A 6889-nucleotide genomic window follows, 5' to 3' on the forward strand; every position below is an offset into this window, starting at 1 on the left:
GTAGTAGCAGTAGTAGTAGTAGTTACATTAGTAGGTGTAGTAGTAGTGGCAGTAGTAGTAGTAGTAGGTGTAGTAGTTGCAGTAGTATCAGTAGTAGTAGTAGTAGTGGTAGTAGTAGGTGTAGTAGTAGCAGTAGTAGCAGTAGTAGTAGTAGCAGTAGTAGCAGTAGCATTAGTAGCAGTAGTAGTAGTTGCAGTAGTAGTAGTAGTTACAGTAGTAGGTGTAGTAGTGGCAGTAGTAGTGGCAGTAGTAGTAGTAGTAGTGGCAGTGGTAGTAGTTGTAGGTGTAGTAGCAGTAGTAGTTACAGTAGTAGAAGTAGTAGTTACATGAGTAGCAGTAGTAGTAGTAGCAGTAGTAGTAGTAGTAGTAGTTACAGTAGTAGAAGTAGTAGTTACAGTAGTAGAAGTAGTAGTTACATTAGTAGCAGTAGTAGTAGTAGCAGTAGTAGTAGTAGTAGTAGTTACAGTAGTAGAAGTAGTAGTTACAGTAGTAGAAGTAGTAGTAGTAGCAGTAGTAGTAGTTACATTGGTAGTTACATTAGTAGGTGTAGTAGTAGGAGCTGTGGTAGTAGTAGTAGTAGTAGTAGTAGTAGGAGTAGTTGTAGTAGTTGTAGTAGTAGTAGGTGTAGTAGTAGCAGCAGCATTAGTAGTAGTAGTAGTAGTAGTTGTTGTAGTAGCAGTAGTATCAGTAGTAGCAGTAGTAGTAGTAGTAGTAGCAGTAGTAGCATTAGTAGTAGTAGTAGCAGTAGTAGTAGTGGTAGTAGCAGTAGCAGTAGTAGTAGTAGTTACATTAGTAGGTGTAGTAGTAGTAGTAGTGGCAGTAGTAGTAGTAGGTGTAGTAGTTGTAGTGGTAGTAGTAGGTGTAGTAGTAGCAGTAGTATCAGTAGTAGCATTAGTAGTAGCAGTAGCAGTAGTAGTAGTGGTAGTAGCAGTAGTAGTAGTAGTTACATTAGTAGGTGTAGTAGTAGTGGCAGTAGTAGTAGTAGTAGGTGTAGTAGTTGTAGTAGTATCAGTAGTAGTAGTAGTAGTGGTAGTAGTAGGTGTAGTAGTAGCAGTAGTAGCAGTAGTAGCAGTAGCATTAGTAGCAGTAGTAGTAGTTGTAGCAGTAGTAGTAGTAGTTACAGTAGTAGGTGTAGTAGTGGCAGTAGTAGTGGCAGTAGTAGTAGTAGTAGGTGTAGTAGTAGTAGTAGTGGCAGTAGTAGTAGGTGTAGTAGTAGTAGTAGTGGCAGTGGTAGTAGTTGTAGTAGTAGGTGTTGTAGTAGTGGCAGTGGTAGTAGTTGTAGGTGTAGTGGTAGCAGCAGCGTCATTAGCAACAGCCACATCCATGTTTTCTCGATGCTCTGAACAGTTTTCTAAGTGGATGTTGTTGTCCTCCCTTCAGGACTCGAGCCAGATAGAGTTGTTGAAAGAGTTGATGGATCTGCAGAAAGACATGGTTGTGATGCTGCTGTCCATGCTGGAAGGCAACGTGGTTAACGGAACCATCGGGAAGCAGATGGTAGACATGTTAGTCGAGTCCTCCAACAACGTGGAGATGATCCTCAAGTTCTTCGACATGTTCCTTAAACTCAAAGACCTGACGTCGTCCGACGCATTCAAGGTACTTTTCATCTACTTTTAATGTACTTTTGTACTTTTAATGTACTTTTAATGTACTTTTGTACTTGTAATGTACTAAGAGAGAGATCAGTCCTTGGTTCAATATTGGGGAAGATGCAGAGCTAAGGACGATGTAAAGTGTTTTAAATATAGCCAATTGGAATTTGTTGTCTGTGTATTTGATCATACTTCATTAAGGATACATCAACACCAACAGGCTTTGGTTGGAGGGTTTTTATTGGTGTCCTTGTAATCATTCAAGTAATTGGAGAATCCAGTGGTTTGGTAGTCTTTAATAGTTGATTCTAGGATTTGTATTGTGATCATGTATATGTTTTTGCTCTTTATTCTTTGTTTATAGGATGCCAAAAAAGATTGGAGAAAGTGGTTTACCCATCACATCTCCATTTTGGATAGATAATTCCTTCGTGGTTGTTGTTGTTTTAGTGTTTTCCAATTTTCCCAGAATTGGTTAGAGGTTATGGATTCTTCAATTATCATTGAGCTGAAATTTCTGAACGTGCTGTTCTTCTTTTTCCGTGTTGTAATTTCTGTATTGTTTTAGTGCATTCACCATAGTGAAGGCGTAGACTCAGGTTTTCGCGGGTCTCTATGTTTTTGGTTGGACAGGTTTTCTCATTTATTTTTAGATTTTTGCATTCTTTTATCAAACCATTTGTCATTGTTGTTCATTTTCTTCGGTTTCTATTTGAGATTTTTAGATTTGATAGGGAAGCTTGAGAGGTCAAATATACTGTTTAGTTTTTCTCGACTGGCCAAGTTTACACCTTCATATTGCAGTGGGAACGTTTTACCGCAGGAAGTGTCTAAAACGGATTGAAGTTTGCTGGTTGCTAATTGTTTTTTGGTCAAGGTTTCCAAACTGCGATTCCTTCCATCTATAGCCATTTCTTATGTTTACTCAGTTCCTTTGGCTTTGATGCCTCATGATTGAGTATTTGCTGCTGTTCAAGTAGACTGTGATTTTTCTTGGTCTGATAGGGGTGTCAAGTGGGCTGACTGTGAACGCTCTGAGAGACTTTCTTCCCTGGGTTAAGGTCAGTTGGATAAAGTAGTCTACAGTGCTAAGCTGCCAAGAGACATGCACGCATACGCGCTGTCCTACCATAAGGAGTTCCCGTCGACGCCTTACCAATTGACTATTGCTACATAACCAGCGTTGCGACAGAGCTGCAGGATGTGACTCCCGTTTTGTTGTTATTTTGTCATTAGTTGTGCTAGGGTGTGGCTATGGGGGAGGGAATGCTGTCTCTTCTCTCTCTCTATCTCTGTCTTCTCTCTCTCTTTCTCTCTCTCTCTCTCCCTCCCTCTCTGTCTGCTCTGTCTCTTCTGTCTCTCTCTCTCTTCTCTCGTCTCTCTCTCTCTCTCTCTCTCTCTCTCTCTGTCAATTCAATTCAATTCAATTCAAGGGGCTTTATTGGCATGGGAAACATGTGTTTACATTGCCAAAGCCAAGTGAGGTAGATATTATACAAAAGTGAAATAAACAATACAAATTAACAGTAAAACATTACACATACAGAAGTTCAAAACATAAAGACATTACAAATGTTATATTATATATTACAGTGTTGTAACAATGTACAAATGGATTAAAGCACACAAGTTAAAATAAATAAGCATAAATATGGGTTGTATTTACAATGGTGTTTGTTCTCACTGGTTGCCCTTTTTCTTGTGGCAACAGGGTACAATCTTGCTGCGGTGTGATGGCACACTGTGTGGAATTTCTCCCAGTAGATATGGGATGTTTATCAAAATTGGATTTGTTTTCAAATTCTTTGTGGATCTGTGTAATCTGAGGGAAATAAGTCTCTCTAATATGGTCATACATTGGGCAGGAGGTTAGGAAGTGCAGCTCAGTTTCCACCTCATTTTGTGGGCAGTGTGCACATAGCCTGTTCTTCTCTTGAGAGCCATGTCTGCCTACGGCGGCCTTTCTCAATTAGCAAGGCTATGCTCACTGAGTCTGTACATAGTCAAAGCTTTCCTTAAGTTTGGGTCAGTCACAGTGGTCAGGTATTCTGCCACTGTGTACTCTCTGTTTAGGGCCAAATAGCATTCTAGTTTGCTCTGTTTTTTTGTAATTCTTTCCAATGTGTCAAGTATTATCTTTTTGTTTTCTCATGATTTGGTTGGGTCTAATTGTGCTGTTGTCCTGGGGCTCTGTGGGGTGTGTTTGTGTTTGTGAACAGAGCCCTAGGACCAGCTTGCTTAGGGGACTCTTCTCCAGGTTCATCTCTCTGTAGGTGATGGCTTTGTTATGGAAGGTTTGGGAATCGCTTCCTTTTAGGTGGTTGTAGAATTTAACGGCTCTTTTCTGGATTTTGATAATTAGTGGGTATCGGCCTAATTCTGCTCTGCATGCATTATTTGGTGTTCTACGTTGTACGCGGAGGATATTTTTGCAGAATTCTGCATGCAGAGTCTCAATTTGGTGTTTGTCCCATTTTGTGAAATCTTGGTTGGTGAGCGGACCCCAGACCTCACAACCATAAAGGGCAATGGGCTCTATGACTGATTCAAGTATTTTTAGCCAGATCCTAATTGGTATGTTGAAATTTATGTTCTTTTGATGGCATAGAAGGCCCTTCTTGCCTTGTCTCTCAGATCGTTTACAGCTTTGTGGAAGTTACCTGTGGTGCTGATGTTTAGGCCGAGGTATGTTAGTTTTTTGTGTGCTCTAGGGCAACGGTGTCTAGATGGAATTTGTGGTCCTGGTGACTGGACCTTTTTTGGAACACCATTATTTTGGTCTTACTGAGATTTACTGTCAGGGCCCAGGTCTGACAGAATCTGTGCAGAAGATCTAGGTGCTGCTGTAGGCCCTCCTTGGTTGGTGACAGAAGCACCAGATCATCAGCAAACAGTAGACATTTGACTTCGGATTCTAGTAGGGTGAGACCGGGTGCTGCAGACTGTTCTAGTTCTAGACTGTCTCTCTCTCTCTCCCTCTCCCTCCTCCCTGAGCCATTGCTTTCCCAGCAGGAAGAGACATTAGTGTCTCTACAGTGTCGGCCTGCCTGGACTCCCATCACTCTAACACATTATCTACACATTACCACGATTGACTGTTTCTGCTCTGTGTTGATAAGGCTGCTCTGCCCCTTGATGTTGTTCTGTGATGTGCTGCGTTTCTGCCGTTTTAGGCTAAGAGCCCTTCAGAGGAAGGGACTGAGGAAACCAAGGAGGCCAAGTCAGAGCCGGAGAAAGCAGAGTATGTACCACTTCCCCTTTCCTCTGTTACTTCTGGTGTGTTCACCTGAAATACAATGAAACTAAGTTGATCGTGGATGAGCAATATTATTACAATGTAAAGTAATGTATCAACAAACAGCTGTAAACACTGTCCTCCTTCTGCTGTGTCTGTTAACTGACTGTTCCTGCCGTCCAGGGACTGGATGGAGAGAAGCAGGAGGAGGAGGAGAGGAGGAAGGAGGAGGAGAGGAGGAAGGAGGAGAGGAGACAGGAGGAGAAGAAGAGGAAGGAGGAGAAGCCGAAAGCTAAAGTGAGACAGCAGCACACCTCCAAGTCTGATGAGCATGACATGCAGGAGTCTGCCTTCTGGAGAAAATCATCGCCTATCAGAGGAAGCTGCTGGTACGACGCACGCACGCACACACGCACGCACACACGCACGCACGCACACACACACACACACACACACACACACACACACACACACACACACACACAACACCACACACACACACGCACGCACGCACACAGAGAGAGAGAGACACACGTAGCTGCTGTGAAGAGACTTTCTGGCAATCAGCTAACAACACAATATGAACAAGACTGAGCTAATGTATATTAAATCAATCCCCCTCCCCTCGATCAGCCACCCCACCCTCTATCAGCCACCCCACCCCCTCTATCAGCCACCCCACCACCTCTATCAGCCACACCACCCCCTCTACCATCCACCTCACCCCCTCTTCAGCCACCCCACCCCCTCTATCAGCCACACCACCCCCTCTATATCAGCCACCCCACCCCCTCTATCAGCCACCCCACCCCTCTATCAGCCACCTCACCCTCTCTATCAGCCACCCCACCCCTCTATCAGCCACCCCACCCCTCTATCAGCCACCTCACCCACTCTATCAGCCACCCCACCCCCTCTATCAGCCACCCCACCCCCTCTATCAGCCACCTCACCCCTCTATCAGCCACCCAACCCCCTCTATCAGCCACCCAACCCCTCTATCAGCCACCCCACCCCCTCTATCAGCCACGCCACCCCCTCTATCAGCCAAACTCTCCTTCACAAATTCTCATCAGTGTTGTGACTGACTGTATATTAAATTCACCCCCTCTATCAGCCACCCCAACCTTCTCTATCAGCCACATCACCCTCTTCAGCCACCCACCCCTCTATCAGCCACACCACCCTCTCTATCAGCCACGCCACCCCCTCTATCAGCCAAACTCTCCTTCACAAATATCTCATCAGTGTTGTGACTGACTGTATATTAAATTCACCCCCTCTATCAGCCACCCCAACCTTCTCTATCAGCCACATCACCCCCTCTATCAGCCACCCCACCCCTCTATCAGCCACATCCACCCTCTATCAGCCACCCCACCCCCTCTATTAGCCGCCCCACCCCCTCTATCAGCCACCTCACACCCTCTATCAGCCACCTCACCCCCTCTATCAGCCACGCCACCCCCTCTATCAGCCACACTCTCCTTCACAAACATCTCATCAGTGTTGTGATGGACTGTATATTAAATCCACCCCCTCTATCAGCCACTCCACCCCCTCTATCAGCCCCCCACCCCCATACAGCCACCCCACCTGCTCTATCAGCCACCCTCACCCCCTCTATCAGCCACACCACCCCCTCTATTAGCCGTACCACCCCCTCTTTCAGCCACCCCACCCCCTCTTTCAGCCACCCCACCCCTCTATCAGCCACCACCCCTCTATGAGCCACCCCACCCCTCTATCAGCCACCCCACCCCCTCTATCAGCCACCCCACTCCCTCTATCAGCCACCCCACCCCTCTATCAGCCACCCCACCCCCTCTATCAGCCACACCACCCTCTCTATCAGCCACCCCACCCCTCTATCAGCCAACCACCCCCTCTACCATCCACCTCCCCCGTCTATCAGCCACCCACCCTCTCTATCAGCCACCCCACCCCCTCTATCAGCCACCCCACCCTCTCTATCAGGCACCCCACCCCCTCTATCAGCCACACCACCCTCTCTATCAGCCACACTCTCATCAATGTGTTTGTGATTGACTTTTTTTCT

General features: G+C 45.6%; 1 pseudogene; it reads left to right on the forward strand.

Moving 5' to 3' along the window:
* Window positions 1–6889, forward strand: part of LOC112076994 (ryanodine receptor 2-like) — a 46169-nt pseudogene that overhangs the window by 4625 nt on the left and 34655 nt on the right.

This window comes from Salvelinus sp. IW2-2015, unplaced genomic scaffold (assembly GCF_002910315.2).
Source record: "Salvelinus sp. IW2-2015 unplaced genomic scaffold, ASM291031v2 Un_scaffold4185, whole genome shotgun sequence".
Lineage (NCBI taxonomy): Eukaryota > Metazoa > Chordata > Actinopteri > Salmoniformes > Salmonidae > Salvelinus > Salvelinus sp. IW2-2015.